This window comes from Sipha flava, unplaced genomic scaffold, assembly GCF_003268045.1.
Source record: "Sipha flava isolate LNK unplaced genomic scaffold, YSA_version1 108_pilon_pilon, whole genome shotgun sequence".
NCBI lineage: Eukaryota > Metazoa > Arthropoda > Insecta > Hemiptera > Aphididae > Sipha > Sipha flava.
In genome coordinates this window covers 150250-172972 of record NW_020271725.1, presented here as the reverse complement: position 1 = coordinate 172972, position 22723 = coordinate 150250, and positions in this window count along the sequence as shown.

Below are 22723 nucleotides of genomic sequence, written 5' to 3'. Positions count from 1 at the left end.
TATTTTTCACAATTCATCAACATTTTTATCTTTTGGTAGTGTTGTAACTGTTGTTTTGGAACTTTTGGTCTGTAATTCACAGTTAGGAGACTTCTGATCTACATGGGAAAAAATTAAATATTTACTAAGTGATGAAAATGCGTTATTCGTATTTAGCTTTGGAAAACCATAATTAATAGTTATTAATTTGATTAAAGTGTATCTAAATTATGTTAATAATTCGGTAAAAAAAAATTAACAATTGTATTTGAAGCAAGCTTGGGATTAGAAGCATTTGCACAAACATAGTGTTGTATGTACACATTTTTTAATTAATGTTTGAATAATAATATTTACATCTTTAATTCATATTGATAACCATGGTTGAATTAATATTTTTGTTATGATCCAAACAAAAATATAAAATTAACATATTTTTTTGAATATTCCAGACTACCTAAGTTTTTAAGTTTATTTGTTTTTCATATACACATGATTTACATTTTATTCTATAATACTAAAAGATATTTTTATCTTGCTGTTGAAATAATAAAATATGTTCAGAAACAAATAGAATTTCAAAAAGTATGAAAATATGTAAGTATAGGTACATTAAAAAAAATATTCGTTCGGAACATATGAGTGAAATTCGCGTTTCATCATACTGTTGAACTTAATGAATATAAAAATGCACGATCGTTTATCTGACTCTCCAATCCAGATTTTCCGTTCGTTTTCATGTTCCGAGCAGTAAGTACCTACCAATAGATCATTGTGATTTTTTTCCCGCAGTTCAACTTCCGTCATATATTTGCAGTAAATCTGAACGAAAAAGTTCATATACGCTCTATTAGGTTAGGAGTCGGATGGTACATTTACTTATTTTCAAACTCCACTTTAGTTTTTGGAGCTTTAACGAAATATTTGGTACCTTTAGCTAATTATTTTTAAATTCATCCAAAAAGTCCTTGTATACAGTTTTGAAAATAAATACTATGTCGACAATAATATCATACGTTTTTATCTAGTATAAAAAAACGTAAGAAAACTAATGGTTTTTCATGAGGGTCGTGACCATTATTCGATTTCAAGCTAATGAGGACTTTCCTTTTAAATATCGAAACTTTTACTTGTGATTTTTTGTTAAATGTTCCCTTTTTGTGTTTATCGACGTGCAAGATATATGAAATGCAACAGCGTATTACAGAATACTGTTGCAGCGTGTCGTATGTTCTGTTGTTTACTAGAGACAAACCCGGCTCAAGTGTTTAAACAAACATAGGCGAAATTTAGTTTTTGCTGCTCCTTACGTGTGTGAGCCGTGAGCCAAGCCCCTCAGATTTATTGACAATGTTATCGATTAATAAATTAGTTCCGGAGCAAAACGATTTTTTAAACATTTAGCATCGCGGCAGGGCCTTTCCAAAGATGAAAATCAAGGGAGGGGGGAGTGAATACTATGAAAAATGCTGACTACAATTTTTTTACTTAATGTATGTAGTATAATTAACTATATGTAGTCGTATTTGTACTTTTTAACATGTATATATGTGTCTGTATCACACGTTCTTAAAATTGACAATTTAATTATATATATATATATATATATAATAATATTTTATATTGTATAGTAATTATGTAAATTTAATAAGTTTAATAAACTCCGGAATTCGGCTATCCCATTATTGGCATATGCCGATGATATAGTACTGATGAACGAATCTCAAGATGGAATTAAACGGTTCTGTGAAAGACTTAACGACGCAGCACAAAAAGTAGGACTACAAATTAATGAACAAAAAACTGAATATATGGTTATAGGTAGACAAAATTGGATGGATCAAGGTTTGGAGGTAGATCATTTTAAATTTAAGAGAGTCAATTCTTTTAAATATCTTGGCTCAATTGTGAGTGAAAACAATGATATCACCAAGGAAGTAGCCGCGAGAATCCAAGCGGGAAACAGGACTTATTATGGTTTAGAGAGTCTATTAAGTTCTAGATCATTATCAAGAGAGATAAAGCGACGTTTGTGTACTAGTCTAATACGACCAGTGGTATTGTATGGATCGGAAACCTGGGTACTAAGGAAATCAGATGAGAATAAGTTCTTGATACTAGAAAGGAAAATATTACGGAAGATCTTCGGTCCAATAAAAAATGACATCACAGGAGACTGGAGAAGAAGGAAAAATATAGAGCTACAATACATTTTTAATGAAAATAACATAGCAGAGACGATCAAGAAAAGAAGGTTGCGTTGGGCAGGACATGCAATGCGAAGCTAGAACTCTCTTCTAAAAATGGTGTTGGAACAGAATCCAGTAGGAAAAAGGTCCTTGGGAAGACCAAAATTGAGGTGGGAAGATATAGTTAAGAGGGATATAGAAGACTTAAGAGGCGGAGCAAACTGGAAGGATTTGGCGATGAATAGAGATGGCTGGAGGATTGGTTGTGAGACGGGATGGTCCTAGCGGCAAATTAACCCAAGAAGAAGAAAATTATGTAAATTTTATTTGTGTACATTGTATTACGAAATATGTAATATTTGTTTTCTGTAAGTAAAATTAGGTCCTTCTAGGTTATAATGAAACAATTCCAACTGCCGACTGGTGTTTTCGTTGGGGGGGGAGACCCCCCTTCGGGACGGCCCTGCATCGGGGGAAAATATAAGATAATTAAGATACAATTCCAAAATTATTATAGAAATAATATCAGTGTTCGATCACCTATAGTCGTGTATAGTGCGTTTTGTTTCGTTCAAACAGATCTATATACCTACTATACAATGTGACTAGGTATATTATATATTGACTATTAAAACATGATATTTTTTCGCATGTTATATTTTGAATTATTATAATTATTTAAATAAATATTTTTGTACCTATAATATAGTTCAAAATAAAAAATTACAACGTTGCAGAGTTTTTTATGCTCAACCGTGTTAAAAACCTCTCAGAAAACCTCTTTTGTATTTCAATTTTCTTTGATACGCCGACAATTTATGCTCAATCGTGTCGCAAAAGAGGTGTTTTATGTTTAATCGTGTCTCAGCCAACTAGATATACACTTAAATTAATGAAGTTTGTTGATAGATTGAATGTTGTATGTTATTTGCAGGGACGTATTTAAAATTATTTATAGGGGAAGGGGCGACTCAAATTTTTTCTTTAATTCAGGCTTAAAATGTACAAGTCAAATTTTGGTAATATTTAAATCGGGTGAATTCTTAATATTTGTGGGTTTTTTTTTTTAATCTAATCCACTTAGAATCGACTTTCGTGTAGTTATTTTTTAACGCCTGTCTGTGTTTTGAAAGTTACGCTTGTATTTTATTTGATTTTTCAATAAGTATGGACCCGACAAAAAGCCCAATTCAGTATTCACAGTCACGCGTAGTTTGATTTCGTTATAAAATGATCCACATTAAAAAAATTTGAAATGTGTATCTTACATACTCGTATAATCGATTCCTTAAATACGGATTCAGGGGAGATCGCCCCCTTCGCTACTGAGTATTTGCACTAATATTTGTAGGTAACATCTCTACTATGTTGCTCGTTAGTCATATTCATCGTTTATTCGTGTAATATTCTGTTCTATCTACGTATACTTCTATATCCATGTAGAAAGTTACGCGAAAGACGTATACTCGTACTTTAGAGGGGATCAATAGAAAGATCATACATTTTTTTGTTTGGCAGATTTAATTAGTTCAAATAAAAGAATTTCATTGAAATCTACTTCACTGCACCTTACTGCACGTTTCGGGTGAAAGGAATTAATTGAAAATTTCATCTTTAAGTTTGAATGATACGTGCATTTGTATGTATCACTGAGTGTTTACGGAGGAGCCGGAAGGACCTTCTTATACGGCAACAATAATTATAATATAGTCTATTAGGTCCGAAAACGGTTGTAGGTAGTGTAGGTACGTCAAAGAAGCGTTATGTACAAGTAATACGTGCTCGTAAAAAAAAGCTGCATCAGATTTTGTTATAAATGAGAAGTTAAAATATCATATAGGCGTCCCTTTCTTTTGCTAGAAATAATTTCTTTAAAGATTCTTCAGTGAGCAATTTTTCGAAAATAATTAATACTTAACATTTTTTTGTCACTTTTACGTGTGCACTTCTCGTGAGTAGACGTACAGTGCCTTAACGACCTGCCTTATCTTTGTAATTAAGCTAATCAACATCGTCGTTATCCAAGTAATATGAATATTTTAATTTACTTAATCTAACCACCAATTTAATTTAATTATCAATCTAATTTGTTCTACAATGAATCCACCTGTTAAACCTTCACTATCTCACTGTCATAATGAAAATACCAAAAATAACACAAACTCACCAATATACCCAATTAAAATTGTTAAAAGCAATGACAACTCAAATAATTGGCAAACGGTACCGCTTAGATCACCTACTTCTCCAACTTCTCCCAGTCAAAAAATTCAAAAAACCAACTCCTTTTCAAGCAAAAATCGGTTCGCAGTCCTCGCCGACAACGAAGAATCATATAAGAATTCAAACGAAGTCGAAATGCAATCCCAAGAAATCTCAAACGTTCAACCCAAAATACCACATACCATATACATAAAAGGTGATATCGATTTCTTCGATTTCTGCAAAAAAATTAAATCTTTCACTGACCCCGAAGGGTTCATCACTAAGAGCTTATCATCCGGTTTAAATCTAACGACGTACTCAATTAACGCATATAGACAAATAATCAAATTTCTCGAAAATAAAAATATGAACTTCCACACCTTCCAAATAAACGAAGAAAAAGCTTTCCAGGTAGTAATTCGCCACCTTCATCATACCACACCAAGAGCCTACATCAAAGAAGAGCTTCATTCTCTCGGTTTCACCACTCGTTCAATTACAAACTGTCTTTAATACAAAACCAAAAACCCATTTCCATTATTTTTTTGTGGACCTGGAACCTTCTCCATCAAACCAAAACATCTATAAAGTTTATTCAATTTGCTATACCAAAATCAAGCACCTCATCCAAAAAAAAAAACCCAGTTCAATGTCTAAGATGTCAAAATTATGGACATACCAGAACTTTTTGCCATCACACACCCATATGTGTAAAATGTAGCGATACTCACCTCTTTGCCGAATTGCCGAATGTCAAAAAGACTCAAATACTCCAGCAACATGTGCCCTCTGCTATGTGGATCACCCAGCATCATACAAAGGCTGTCCCAAATTCAAACTGCTCCAGAAAGGACGACTTCCAAACAAAACCAACACCATTCAAGATAATAACTTTCCCCCACTTTGTCAACCCCAATGGAGCACCTCCCAGTCTATTACAAAACTTTACCTCTCTATTACCCACTCCCACCCTAAAAAAAAAATCAAAATCCTACTGAACCCTGTGATAATCCAAATGCCGATACCGTTACAACCCAATTAACAAATTTCCTAATCCAATTCCAATCCCTAATAAGCCCCCTTATCGCACTACTCACTAAACTCATCGAAACTCTACTAGTTAAATGACAAACTCTTACTCAAACAATTCATCCTTCTCACTTCTACTCTGGAATTTAAATGGCTTACAAAATCATTATCATGACCTTCATCTTTGCCTCAACAGCCGAAACATTGATATTTCACTTATCACAGAAACTCATCTCACTCCTAATAAAACCTTATTCTTCCCAAATTACTCCGCTATCCGAACTGATCACCCTGATGGTACAGCCCATGGCGGAGCAGCAATTTTTATACGTAATAATATCAAATACAGTATCAGCCCTCCTACTGCTAACTAATCAATACAAAGTGCAAGCATCCAATTGAACATTAACAACACAAACTCTACCATTGTAGCTGTATATTTCCCTCCCGCAAATCCAATCAATGAAATCATCTTAAATGATTTCTTTTCTTCTCTCAATAAAAACTTTGTTATAGTAGGTGACTTCAATTCTAAACACCTCCAATGGGGAAACAACATCACTGATACTTGAGTTCGCAACTTACTCAAATTTAAAACAAATTCCAACCTACGTACTATCTCGTCTCTACATCCTACCTACTGGCCCTCTCATCAAAACCGAAACCCCAATATTCTCGACTTTTTCATAGTTTCAATCCCCCAACCATTCAACATTCAATTCTAAATATAAACGAACTTTGCTCTGATCATACAGCTGTGTTACTCTCCTTAAATACAACTACCCCCACCAATGTCAAACTTAGCCTAGCTAAAAGTCCCATATCCTGGACAAAATTTAAAGATATCTTAGATAATAAAACAATTCTAAAAATACCACTAAAAAACACACACGATATCGAAGTAGCAGTTCTCAAAATAACAAATAACATCTAAAGCGCTGTCTCTGATTCTTCGTCCAACCCTAATAAATCTACTAAATGTAATAATATCCCAAAAATCCTTAAAGAAATGTTAGCCCAAAAAAGAAGAGCAAGAGCCAGATGGCAATCAACTAGACACCCTCTGGACAAACACGCACTCAACTCTATTTCTAACAGATTAAAAAAAGAATTTTATAAAATTAATTCAGAATGTTATGAAAATAATATCACCAAACTTCAATCAATTAACGGCTCCCTCTGGCGTAAAACAAAAAACATATTAAAACTCAAAGAATTTATCCCGCCAATAAAACTATCCAACAACAAGCTAGCCATATCTGACTTCGAAAAATCGAACACATTTGCTGAGTATTTTTACGAAGTATTTAAACCTAACAACATTAACCCACCTATTAACCATTTAAATAAAATCAACCAATCATTAATCAGCGCTCTACCCACTTCTACACCTCCCAAACACTTCACTCCAAATGAAATTAAATATACAATCAGCAAACTAAAAAATGGAAAAGCTCCTGGATACGATCTCATTACAAACAATATACTCAAACAACTTACAAATAAAGCAATTCTCAACATAACCCACATCTTCAATGCAATGCTCAGACTTTCTTATTTCCCATCACAAAATTTCAACAATCATACTAGTACACAAACCTGGCAAACCCAAAAATTCAACATCTTCTTACCGTCTAATCAGCCTCCTTCCATCCCTAGGTAAATTATTTGAAAAACTTCTATTAAAACGCCTCCAAAATATCTCCGAAAAAAATAAAATCATTCCTAACTCACAATACGGCTTCCGAGCTCACCATTCTACTGTTCACCCTCTACATCGTCTTACCGATGCCATCTCATCTTGTCTTGAACAAAAAAAATACTGCTCGGGTGTCTTCCTCGACGTCGCTCAAGCGTTCGACAAAGTATGGCACAACGGACTCCTCCACAAACTAAAAACAAACTTTCTAGCCCCATATTATTTAATACTCAAATCCTATCTCACTCATCGTTCTTTCTAAGTAAATCTAAACAACTCAATTTCAAACCAATTTATGATTAACGCCGGTGTACCCCGAGGCAGTGATCTTTCTCCTCTTTTATACCTAATTTACACTGCTGATATACCTACAACCTCTTGCACCAACCTCAATACTTTTGCCAACGACACTTGTATTCTAGCCACCGATTCTAATCCCACAATAACAAGCTTCAAACTCCAACACCACCTCAACTTACTCAAAAACTGGTTCACACTATGGAAAATAAAAATTAATACAAACAAATCCAGCCACATTACTTTCTCCCTTCGCCCAAACAATTGTCCACAAGTCAAACTTTGTAACCAATTATTACCCCAAACAAACCAAGTTAAATACTTAGGACTTATTTTCGACAAAAGGTTAACTTGGAAAGACCACATATTTGACAAAAGAAAGAAGCTAAACTCCAGATTACATCTACTACGTCCCCTCTTACGATCAAAATTAAACCTTAAACTCAAAATCCTTATTTACAAAATGTTGATCTTTCCTTTATGGTATTATGGCATTCAAATTTGGGGTAACGCCGCCCCGAGTAACATTCAAAGAATACAATCATTCCAATCCATCTGCCTTCGCACTATTACAAAATCCCTCTGGTATGTAAGTAATAAAACCCTTCACGCTGACCTGAGAATAAATTACGTAAACCAAGTCACTATAACTGCTTACCAAAAACTCCACAAAAATTTAGCTCCCATAACAACCCCAACATTAGTTATCTTGCTTCACAACACATCCCTGACAACCCCCCACGAAGGCTCAAATGTTAATGGGTTAGAGACCTTCTCTATTAATTAATAAAATACCCAAGTAGGTAGCTCCATTGAGAGCCCTCCTACATCGTGCCATTTTTCATGTTATGTAATCCTCTCCATCATTATTACTTGTTGTGCTTAATTGTATAATTGTATATTTTCTTATTATAATAAAAAAAAAAAAACCTTTTTTGTGAAGTTATAATACTCAAAACAGTGTTAGTAGCAAAGTTAATTTAAAAATACATATCGGCAAAAAACTAATACCATTATTTCTTTGTCCAGAATCTAAAACTGGTTCTTTATTAGAAGGATATATATAAAACCTAGGATTTGTATGCAACAACATGTTTTTTTACGACATTATTATTGATTTTGTCAGTAATGTCCACGAATCATCTCATGAGGAGATAAATTTTGGTGTTTTTAATTTTGCATGTTTTTGCATATTTTGGATAAAATGTATACCTACCACTGCATATATTGATTTAATAAATGTTATTGCATATTTCGATTATAAAAATGCGAAATATTAATGATTTTATAGTATATTTCGTAATTAATATTTCATATTGAATTCTAGTCCTGTTCATTAAAGTACAAAACTTAGTTTTTTGTCAAACATAAATTTTATTTTATTTCTCAATTATATTACAATTTTATTATTATGTTATTCGTATATTAAGACAAACAGCCAACCACCATAGGCGTGCGCAGACTTCAACTTCCGGTCGAGCCACGATACAATTAGTGCCCCAATACTTAGACAGTGCTCCTAATTTTTGTCTAACTTTTCAACATAGTAGATTTTGTTGTAAATTAAAAACAATATAGTATTTATATGATATCTATATGTTACAGTTAAAACCCGAAATCCGTCGAAACTAGTTTTAACTAGTTAAAACTAGTTTTCACAAATCCCTTTAATCAATTCTGGTTTTAACTAGTTAAAACTAGAATTTACTAAGACCACTAGTTTAAACTTATTATTATTTAGTTACAATTAGTTGTGTCTAAAATATAGTAGTGAAAACTAGAATTATCGAGTGAAAATTCGTATTGTTTTATTGATAGGTAAAACTAATTTTAACTAGGGAAATGTAGAAATATAATTACATATTAAATATAAAGATTTATTGTATTATTTATTTTGACATGACAAACTATAGATGCATATAGAGTTACATATAATTTTATTTTTTTTACATAAACAACAATTTGTTCTGCAGGATGTTTTACATGTGCATTTTACAAATCCTTGCCCTGACCCCGTTGATGCTTTTGTTGCAGCTGCACGGAGGGAAATATGATTTTTCGGAACTTGATTTTCTGTGATGAATTTTTCTTCAGTAGTTATAAATTCAGACCTGAAACAATTTTTACTGATTACATTAATATCTAATTTTATCTTATTTAGTAAATAAAAAGTTGATAATGGACGCACCTACAATAAAGTTTTTCTAGAATTCCATCCTTACATCAGATTCTATATAGATCGTACTCTGTTTTTCCTAACACTATTCCGATGAGATTTGGATGATCGGTTTTGATTTTGTTAACATCTGGAATGCGGATTACTACGTTGACACCAACTTCAACCGCAGGAAATTTGTTTTCGGATCGAGTCATCATTCGAGTTTTTTGTTTATGTTTTTCCAAATTTGCATGAGCTTTTTTTCTAATTGCATCTATGGTATCTGAAACTTATCAAAGAAATATACCGTGTTTATGTATTTATTGGATTTGTTGGTTACAGTATGAACTATTTATAAGAATAGTTATAAGTTATAAGTTTTCAATCTTTAACTATAAAAGTTAAAATTTTTATAATTTTTGTACTAAAAAATAATTTGAAAGTTTTTGAAAAATATAGGCAGTATTTATATTATAAAATACGTAAATAAAAAATTTATTTTAACCGCGTCATATTTATCCTGGCGTGGTGTGCTCTATTTTTCATAAATTGGACGAACTTTAATCCGATAGAACAATTAGTCGATTGTCTGTCACCCAGGAAGCGAGCATTCGCTCCACGTCTTGGTTAGCACGCTCTATGGAGCCTTGGCTTTGTGAATGCCTAGGCTTTCCGTGCACGATTTTTAATTTTGGCCATAGTGCTGTCAACTCTGTAATCACATTGTTAAAAAGTTATCTTTCATTGTCAGAATGCAGAAGAACCGGAGCACCAAAGGTTAAAAAAATATCTAATACATGGCTTACAACTTCTTCTGCACGCTTGGTTTGAAAGGGGCGGAGCAGAACGAATTTTAAGTTAAGTATAAACCTAAACTGTCCATCGAGTTGCGACTGCATGTCTATCAAATCTATTTGACATCTACTATTAAACTCAGTGTGCAAAATTTTTTTCGAAATGAGTCCTTTCTTTCCTAGCTTTTTCTTTTTTTGGCACGTTTCACAGAGGGACAAAAAAATATTTATCATGTCAGTGGTGATGTTGGCGTACTTTCTTGAAGTTTCAACCTTCAGACGACCTCTTCCTCCATGCCCTACAGCGACGTGTGGCAAATCAATGACATCAAAAATTTGTTCTACCGGCAAATAAAATTTAACTGGATCTCCGCGGGTTACCAGCTTTTTTGTACCGGCAAATAAAATTTAACTGGATCTCCGAGGGTTACCAGCTTTTTTGTACCGCCAAATTTTATAACATTAAACCGTTTCATCCTTCTATACTGAGTAGATGTTTTTTTAGTTGCTGATATTGCATCCTCAACCTCTTTTAGAAGTAAATTATATGCATCTTTTGTAATGATATTATAATGATTGTCCTTTCCTTTCATCAATTCCATAAGCTTCTTAAAAAATCGTTCTTGGGTATTCATTTCTGTCTCAGTTTCCGACATGATACGAAAGTATACAGTGACCCGACGACGATGTTCAATACTGGCGAGTGAGTCAGTGAGAGTGCAAAAAAGAACTTAGAATAAAAAAAGGGCAAATTTGCGACAAAAATACGTAAGTACAACGACTACAACGAACACAATCTTACTGGCGAAACACGGCATCGCCGACAATATACGCTGACATCTATATCAATAACGTATTATTGTGGGTATATTATGTCGAAGTTATCGTATCTGAGTGATGGAAGACTAGTTAAAGTTATCTTAATTGATTTGATAATCGGCCGGTGGAATGATCGAGAAATATTTGTCGCGGTCGTTATTGCAACGACCGTAGCAGTTTATTCTCGTCCACGATAACGTGACCGGACAACATGTAACCTAAGTTCGAATACATGCATTTTAGTTAAAACTAGTTTTTACTGACTTATTTAAACCTGCGGTTAATTCTAGTTTATTTTTAGTTAAAACCAGAATTAACTAAAGGGATACGTGGAAACTATTTTTGACGGATTTCGGGTTTTAACTGTAACATATACATAGAATCAAGTATTATATTGCTAATTTTTAGATATGTATTTTTGAAGTTAAAAGTAAAACTTTAAATTCTTTAAAATCAAATTATATAAATACAATTAATTGATTTCCACGAACATAATAAAATATATATAGACATTTTACTATGGTTAGTTTGAATTTTACTATGCCCCAAAAAAATTCCGGTCAAGCCGGACTCGCGCGGCTCACCCCGTGCGCACGCCTATACTAACCACTGATGTGTTTCAATAAATAAATATTTTTTCTGTAACTATATTTTTGTGTTTATCTCATAAACATTCATAAAAATGCATATTTTTGCATATTTTACAATTTTTTATTACATACAAATCCTGACCCTATTTATTAGACATTAATCAAACGGACGAATAAAAAATAATTTTTTTCTTTAACCAATATTTGGTACTGAAAATTCAATATTTTAATTATTAAATAGATGATTATTATTGTTATACAAGGCAAATATGATCAATACCAAAATAATACTGAAAAGTATATATGATTGTTTTTGTATCGAACTGTGTTCATTTTCATCCTTCTATCATCTTCATCCTTTATGATGCACACAAATACCATAAACTCAACATTCAGTTTGTAGTTGAATTTATTTTTATTTTTAGCAGATCGCATGAATATTATCTGGCTTCTTACCAAGTAATATATTACACAGTACTTGCGTAACATAAGACACGATGAAAACCGCAAGGAAAATATCAGGTTTTTATGTCTCATATAAGCCTTTTTAGCTATGCTACATGCGAGTAAAAATTTAATTTTTGTTCAGATCAGTTGATAGTGTAGTTTTTATCACAGAATATGTTAAATTTAGAAGAATTCATTGTTTGGTAGTATCAAGTAATTTTTTTTTTTTACTCACGATACGATTTAACTTCAAAGAAGATAGATTATAGAAAACACAACATAAATGTATAAATATATATTTTATGTATTAATTATGTTTCACTTAGAAAACAAATCACATTTATTAGTTATAACAATAATCATGATTACAATTATACGTGGAAATAATATAAATGATAGGTTCACGTATTTGAATTATTGTACGGACAAATAAACAATACTAATTGAATATTGTTAAGAAATGCATATCTTCGCATCAAATTTTCTTAGATATTTGTCACAGATAAATTCTAAATAGAAGGCACTATATTATTTTTATTTTTACTGATTTATTAGGTAAAAACCAGGCACTACAGTCTATGCACAAAGCCGGCTCAAGGTATAGGCACCTGCCTAGAGCGGCACTTTAGTAGGGGCAGGATTTTCAAAATTAACTCTTTCCTTTTTTTTCTAATTTTATCGGTGTTTTATAAGAAAAATATTTAAATTAATTCATTCGTGAAAACCACTAATCTAATAGTAAAGTACTATTGTCTTAAGTTATTATATTACTTTATATTATGGCTTACGCTGGGCGTTTTCAATTATTCCAAAAATATAAATAACCACACAATTACTTTCGCAATTTCCGATAGAAAATAGGGGGAAGGGCTAAGTTAAAATAAAAGCTCAATTTTTTTTTTAGAGGCGGCAAAATTCGATTTTGCCTAATGCACTATTTTTGCTTGGACCGGTCCTGTCTATGCAGCAACTGTTCTCATAAACATACCCTTTGTGTATCGCAGTGAAAAAACTTGTATAATATAAAGCTAAGAAAACTTTAATTTTCAAAAGAATTAAAAAATAATATTTCAAAGTGCCACGTTCTCGCGCGACATTGATATATAGCCAATAAAACTTAATTGTAGTATATTGAGTTTACAAATAAGTTATAATTACAATTCTCGTAATGTAATTACACAATATACGACCGATTTCGACCAGGCATTGCTTCCGTAATGAACTATATAGAATAGATTAAAGTAATCACGCCGAGGAAAATTATATTTAAAAAAATTACTGATAAATAATTTTGAACAAAGCAAGTACGGTAAAATGTGCAAATCGAAAAACATCTTATTTCCTGAAATAATATGATACATGTTGGTTCGTTTATACAAACGAGTATATTTCACGTAGGAAAAAAATTTAATATAAACGGAAAATTTTGAAAAAATGACTGAGAAAATTGAAAAATGCCGTGCAGTATAGTATGCTTACGTCTAATTTCCGATGTTACGATATTTGTCATCTGAAAAAGTGTCATAAGAAAAATAAATAAATATATCCGATCCGCGAACTATCCGAAAATGCATTTCTTAACACTGGAAATAGGTTCATAACAACCATCCACCAAAAAACTACTGTACATAGAATTGTAAAACGTCCAATAATCAATTATCGCTCCGAAGTCTTTAATCATTATTTGTATCCGAAGCGTATGAGAACGCAGGTTGACGAAGAAACGCGTGAATAAATGTCTAAATCCGCATAATGACACTTTTGCGTCTTCGACCATGCCATGCCATACTATTGTTTACACGGGGTCGCACTCGTGTCCCACTGTTCTCTTCGCGCGATTGTCGTACGCATTGTACATAAAACATACGATATATTATTCGTAAACTATAATCGTATTATATGTAACACATATCGTCTCGTATATATTTACATAAACAAGCGATTCGATACGTCGAGCACATTTCGTCGCTAGGCTTTTATTATTATTATTGTTGTTGTTGTTTTTGCGTTGTATTGAATGTAATATGCACATATATTACACGCGTATAGGTAAGCGCACCAGTTTTGATAGTAGTTGTATTGCACGTGTGCCTCGTCGGAAAATGGCTACTCTATCGATATCAATTATTATTAATCGATAATATCGTGATGGTGCGGGGGAAAAAAAGGTGAAGAACTTGCGTTTCTTTTCATCTCGCACGGCACGAGGGTAATCGTATTAAGACAACCCTTACCGGCTTCCACTCTCTGCCTGCTATATAATACGTCTTCCATACACGCACACGTGCACTTGCATACACACGCTCACACTAGCGCGCGTTCACACACGAATACATGCACGCGCGCGCACACGTAGACACACCTTATACCGGAAAAAACGTGTTTTCGAGCGCACCGCCAAAGTTGTCAAATTACTAAAGTTTATTGCGCACGCCCTCCCGTGGGATAACTATACGGCATCGAATACGAGGACTCGACGGTGGTGGCATTGCAGGCGTAAAACTTCATTTTTCGCTTACACAAGCGTTTCCGGTGTCAGCGGACGTGCGAGCGAGTCGGAGCGGTAAGGGATGACGGGAGGGTGCGGCGAATTTCCACGACGGCAGCCGCCGCCAATTCGGCCGTTAGAGAACGCACTTAATCATCTTTTACGTGATTGCTATATGTATACATCTATTATATATCTATATATGTATACATTCAGCCCTTAATATTTTATTTCATTTTATTTACGCTTCTCTCGGTCTGTCCGTCCGTCCGTTCGTATCTCTCTCTCTTTTCCCTCCGTTTACCACTATCTATTTCTTTCTCATTCTCCGCATCCGTACCACGACCATTCACTCTCTCCGCCATCCGTCGTACAGCGGAGAGGAAACTTTTTACCACGCCCTAATTAACTACATATATTTAGAACCTGGTTCTGCTGTCCGACCGACGACGTGATGATTGGAAGAGAGGTGGTACGTTCGCGGTGGTACTAGACTAATACTGATAGACATTATATATATATATATATTGTAGCGCGCATTATATTCTATTGTACCCTCATTCCCATCACATAACTATCTGGTGAACGGCTATTACACCCTTGAGGGGTGTGTGTGTGCGCGTGTGTATGTGTTTTTTGTAAATTGATGGGATGTTACTTGATTTTTAATATTTTAGAGTATTTAATGAGTTTTACACAGATGTAATGACACAGGCTACAAAGAGGTATTACGTGCGTTCGATGGTTGGTTTTTTTTCACGCACTCGTACGGTTATAATGGAAAATTAATTAAATACACGATAAAATTATGATACATTCTTTGGCGCGAATAAAAAACATTTATGAACGTTTCCTCCTTTAAATCAGCGGGTGGTTGTATTCGCCACGGTGGTTTACGGATAATCACAAACAGTTTGTTTATGTACACATTATACAAGAACGTTACGGCTAGTCGATTAGTCTCGGGGAATAAACCCCATACTCATTACAATCGAGGTGCGGATGCTTATGGTTGAAACGAGTTTAAATAAATAACGTATTTCCCGAAAATAAGAAAATAAAATTGTTCACAGTATCGATTCTCAACCCAAGGGTCTTGCTCCTTTTGATAAGGAATCACGTTGGTCAGAACCACGGTTTAAGATATACTTAATAATTGTAATAATAGTAGTAAATAATAATAATAGTACATCTTAAACCGTGGTCAGAACTTATTGATCGTTTGTCAAAAAAAATAAAAATAAAAAAAAAATAATCAAAAATTAAAAATAATCATACTTATAGAACTGTTTTTTTTTTAGAGCTGACGGTATTGAAAATAATTTTCGGTATTACAATTTTGATTTCGATACTGTTTTGTAAAAGTACACCGAAAAAACCGAAATTATGTGGTATTAGTGAAGATCAAAATTAGTCTTGGTCTTGCGGTTTCACTAATAAACTAATAAACTAGCTGCAAGACCAAGATCAACCAAGTATCAATATACTAAACTTTAATATCGTTTCATTAATAAACAATTAGTTTTACAAGTAATTTGTAAAACAAGTGGATTTTTTTTTAACTGTCCTTACCTATAGATTATAGCCTATAGATATCTTTTTTATTTATTTTTTGTCATTGTTTAACCGATGACGCTGCGGGAACTACTTTCGCAATGCTTCCGTGTCGCTGAGGTACCTATAGGCTATAAAACAACATGGATAAGTATTTTATATTTATATTATTGAAGCTACAGTATTGGTTTAAAACATTAAACTTAAAAAGTAATCAATTTGGAGCTACGTAATCCGCCTAAACTGTAGATACAAAGGTAGGTACTTAAGTTCCACTGATGTTAAATTAATTACATATAACCGTATAGTTCCTGTGAAGATTCGAATTTAGAAGCGCATGAACGAAACAGTTATCATGAACGGATATCATCGCATATTAAACAAAATATATTATAATAAACATGCACAATAATCAAATATAATATGAAACACATCAATGAGGAAACAACTGCAGGCAGCTTCAAGTGCTTTTTACACAATACCTAACCATCATAATTAATATTATAAATATTAAGGATAAAGACCAGAATTCTCCATTCTAAAAACGTTATTCTATACGCAATTCTATAAATTGAAAAATTTCATTGCTTATACGGTTTTTATGGTATACCGTAAAAGACGGTTTTTTACGGTATATCGTACATCAAAATATTTTAAAAATACTGGTATACCGAAAATACCGTCAGCCCTAGTTTTTTTTTCGTAACAAACATGTGCTAGTTATTTTTTCCACGGTAAGTAATAAAATATTTTCAACCAGATAATTATTGACTCAAATTAGTATCTATTACAGGGGGTTCACGGAGTGACTGGTTTGAATTTTGACCTATTTCAAGAGTCGTAATACTAATATGGTCGAGAAACGGTCGATGATGGTATACAGTATTTAATGTTAATTATATTGAATAGTAGAAATAAATCTTCAATGTGTATTTATTTTCAGAAAATTAACAGATAATATTCCATACAAATTCTGCCCGACGAAAGGTTTATTCCTTGAGTTACAATAGTGTTGGAAGTTATAAGCAATAATAATTGGTGATTTAAACAGTTATTGTTACGCTAATATAACGTGTAAAATATATAAATACTAGTTAAGCTATACAGTTATCTCAAGAAATTATGGACGAAGAAGGACTTAAATAGCAAAACGGTTTACCAAATATTTTATGAAACTGATTGCATGTTGGGAGCCTTACATTTTTTATTAAACTATACAATAAAATTAATTTGGTATCAGAAAGTAATATTTTTGGCATTGAAGAAAAAATGAAAGAATATTTGTTCGTTAACCGTGTCTTTAGGGGTATCCATAGTGTTAGGAATGATAAAAAACATTTTTATTTTTTATCAATGGCGTCTTAATTTTAAAGTTTAAAAAAAGAACAGTTTATCATAGTTTATTTAGAAATTGGGTAACCAGTGTAACTAATTTGCATTTTTCCGCATCAGAGTGTATATTTGGTAACTTTGTTTCTGACATTTGAGATAGGTCGTTTTGATGAACTTTCCATTTTAATTTTTTTTATGATTATTTTTCCCATATTCTATTATAGTATTTTAGTGCTGTAATTTAATTTTCGACTTTAAACCGTAAAAATACAATATAAATACTTAAAAACTTGTTTCGGTTGTAAGTAATTTTCATTTAAAAAGTAATGAATTTACAAAAACAACTAAATAGTACTAATTCCTTGTAAGTAGTTTTATTTTAACAAATAGCTGCATCAACAATTGGATCAATCGAGTGAGGAGTTTCTTCTTGACGACCTCTATCACTTTCTCTCCCTTTCGATAGCATAACTGGAGCTTAGTTAAAGGAGAGGGCAGTAACGTAATGAAGGGGGTCTAGAGGAGCACCAGCTCTTACAACATTTGGAGTGTGTGGGCATTAATATTTAACATATTATACGTATACATTTCATCATATACTAAAAGTAATAAAATACTAGTATACATAAAATAATAACTAGCACTAGATAATCCAATTATATATTAACAAGTATGTTGTAAATACCTAATTAAAACCTAATACCTATTAATATCTAATAATAAAAATAATAATTATTATCAATGTGCCTAAATCACAAATTATATTATTTTTGTGTGTTATACTGATAAAATTATTACGTGTTATAATTTATGGTCTAAACTCTATAAACATGATACTTGATAACATACCAGTAATGTACATGAATACATCGGATTGTGACAGTTTCTGGTTTTTTTATAATTTTGGTTTTGGGAATTGTGAGTTTAATATGTACTAAGAATACTGAATAATATACAGTGCTGACGGTAAACTGATATATTTTTTTATTTTTATTGAATATAATATTATTTTGTATTAAGCTTCGATATCTTAGCGAGTAATCTTTTTTGTGTGTTTAATAATATATGGAGTGGGTGGGTGAATTAAAATCATAGCTTCTTGTTTTAGGATAGCTCGCCTCGCCATCGGAAGGGAATGCATTTGATTAATGTCATTTGATTTCTAATATTCTGTTATACACTCTGCATTTATATATTTTTATCATCTTAACCTACACATAAATTTATTATATGTAACTGTATACATATTGCAAGTTGTTTTTAGATTAAAGAGAAAATTAAATATGTATGCACTCAATAAATCAGTAATAGTTACGTTAGACTAGGATAAGTTAGGTAAGGATAGGTCATTTGATGATAGTGTTATTGTAAAAACGGTATAAAAAACTTATTTTCAAATTATTTTGTTGTTAAGTCTTCTAACAAAAAAGTTAAAATAGTAATTACTAAAAACAGCTGAGTTTAGATCTTATTCATACCGATGATATATTCAACGTTGTTTTATAGTCAATCATACAGGAAACATGATTTTACTTTCACGAGCTTACAGTTTTTAATGATTTCTTTTTGTTTTATTTTTTTTATTGTTATTATGCAAAATATAAGTCAATGGAGTTTAAATGTATTTACATAATGCGATTACACTTGTATTAATGAAATAGTGTTATCTATAATTAGTATCTATTTTTTGATCTGATTATAATTTATTATAATATACGGATAGTAATTATAATATATACGGATATAGATTAATATCTGTGTTCCAATACTATAAAAAAATAATTAATAGAAATAGTACTTAATCTAAACATTTATAATGGAGAAAGTTTTAAAAATCAAAAATATTTATTTTTTCTCGTATTCAATACTGTAAAGTTTTGATGTAGATTCAAAAAGTAAGATACGTTACATATCATGTATTCATAAATTCTGGGACAGGTACTGGTGAAACATTATGGGTTTGAAATGTGTATATAATATATAGCTTGATACAATATGGTTTCTGTTGACTGAAAAGAAACAAATGACACGACAGTATATATACTGAATAGGGATGATGACTGTGGAGAGTGATTAGATACTTTGAGTTGGTGAAAAAAATATACGAGTGGAAAACCGGATAGTTGTCAGGGTTTCTTTCCGATAGGAAAGAATTTGACAGAAATGGAATAGGGTTTGAGATGGTGACAGAGAGATGCGCTCTCATCGACCCTGTTGCCTGAAGGCTAGTAAAAAAAAGTGAAAAGAGACCCAAGTGAAAATCTTAAAGTACCTAAGAGTGATTGAAAAGTATATTATAATAAATCGTATTGATTTACTAGGTAAGTTGGAAATATGGAACGGACCTAAAGTTCTTGAAGGAAATAGAAATGTGTGATTGTGTGATCGTACAAAAAAATTTACTCATGTTTGTATATTAAGTATAAGTCGATGGTAAATCTAGAAGTTCAAATGAATAGTAAAAATAAATTATCAATTATTGGGTTGTATAAATGAAAAAAAGTGTAGTTTGATTATCTATAATATTTCATTAGTTTCTTAATACAGTCTCGTGCCGATTGTCGAACGATACGCACGCGATATGCTCTCGCTCCGTCCCGTTTTATTTAATACTATTGCTGTCAATGAGATATTAAATAAATCTAAAAAACAGCGTTGCTAAAGCAAATAGTGTTAATTCTGAATAGTAATATATATATTACTATTATATTATTTTTTTTTCTTTTCTAAACCACCAGCACGTTCGCTATACGTTGCCATTTACGCTGTATAATTCTATATTAATTTATTTCTAAACACCGGCGTCGCATTATATTGCATAACCGTTACCTATTGTAATCTTATCTGTAGGCCGCCACTCGGCGGCCTGTTAATTAATTATAACCGCACACATCGATAATGTCGACTCCGACTCCGATTTCGAAAAACACTACTGCTAATCAAAACAAAGATAAAAACAAATCAACTGTTCCAAGTGGCACGCACGCACATATCGTACCACAAGCGATTCCGTGTTTTCAACCACAGATATCTCGAACAAAAACAAAAACAAAGACGACTTTACTATAGTCAAAGAAAAAACCACTACTATCTTCCTCTAGCTCTTCCGGGAAAAAGGAGAATAAGAAATCCAAACAATTATTTATTTCAACTAATCGCTATAATCCAATTGCCATTAACGACGATATGGAACTAGCAATAGACACCCAAAGTCCCGCAACAAATTCCATTATAGAACAAAAAAAAAAATCTCACTCCCACCACCTATAATAGTCCGTGGTGTCAAAGATTTTATAAGCGTGCGAGCTGATTTAATAGATACAGTTGGTCCCAATAACTTTTCGGTCAAATCAACAATAAACACTTTAAAAATTCAACCTAGCAATCCTGAAGCATATCGAGAAATTATACACTATTTAAAAGACGCGGAAGCCGAGTTCCACACGAATCAAATGAAGGAAGGTAAAGCGTTCAGAATCGTCATACGAAACCTACATTTATTTACCACTCCAATCGAAATCAAAACTGCAATAGAAGAAATAGGATTCTCCGTAGGCTCAGTTACAAACGTTCTTAGCAAAATCGAAAAAATTAAGTTACCCCTCTTCTTTGTGGACCTCGAACCAGACGATATAAACAATAACATCTTCGAGATCAACATCTTACTTAATACAAAAATAAAAATCGAAGAACCTTACAAACGACGTATTATTATTCAATGCCAAAATTTCCAGGAACATAGACATTCAAAAGCATACTGCTCATACCCACCCCGATGTGTACGTTGTGATGCTCAACACCTCACATCCTCTTGCACAAAGTCCCGAGACACACCTGCTAAATGTGTATTGTGTAATGGAGAACATCCCGCCAATTATAAGGGATGCCAAATACACAAAAATCTACAAAAACTCCACAATCCAAACTCAAGAAACCAACAACCTACAATCAATACGCAATCCAATCAAATCCAAGCAAGAGCACTTCCGACTGAAACCCATCTACCTCCCCCACAACAAAGGTCATATGCAAATGTTACCTCTAATCAAGAACCACCTAATTCTCAAACAAACCAATTGGACACAGGTACTATGCTAACCAGTTTTATTACCGATTTTAAAGCCCTCATTAATCCTCTTCTTTCTCTCTTGACTACAGTTCTAAACAAACTAATTCAACAAAATGACAAATAACTCACCTACCTCTAAATCGCTACTAATACTTTTATGGAACGCTAACGGCCTCTATAACCATCTTAATGACCTACAACTAACACTTCATGAAAAACGCATAGATATCGCTCTTATATCCGAAACCCACTCAACAACTCGCAATAAAACTTACATTCCAGGCTACATCTTTCTCCATACAAATCACCCCGATGGCACTGCTCATGATGGTGCAGCTATTTTTATCAAATCCTCAATTCTTTTTCATCCACTTCCTCCATATAATGAGCCACACATTCAAGCAAATTCCATCCAAATCACACTTGATCACACACCTATTACAATCACTTCAACATACTACCCTTCTAGACATACTATCTCCCCACTGCAATTTGAATTATTCTTCAATACATTAGGCAACAATTTTATCGTAGGTGGTGATCTGAACGCGAAAAAAATACAATGGGGTTGCCACTTCAACTCAACCCGTGGTAATACTCTCCTGCGTTTAACTAATAATAAAAATTACAACATTCTGTCCCCTCCAAGCCTCACCTACTAGCCAACCTCGCCAAGAAAACGTCCCGATATTTTGGACATTTTTGTCACAAAAATTCCAAACAGATTAAGTTGTACAATTGAAAATTTCCAAAACCCAATGTTAGACCACTCCCCAGTGCTTCCAATAATTAACACCGAACCCCCAATCAAACTAACTAGACCTTCATTAATCAATGGTGTAATAAATTGGGACACATTCCAATCAAGTCTAGCCAATCAAATCGATTCAAAAACTTGCCTAAAAACAAATTATGACATCGACGAGGCTGTTTACAATCTCACAACTTCAATTCAGTCAGCTGCCTGGAGCTCTTGCACACCAAACCCTACCCTCAACCAAAACTATCATACAATGCTCTCACACATAAGAAACCTAATTGTACAAAAAAGAAGGGCAAGAACAACTTGGCAAA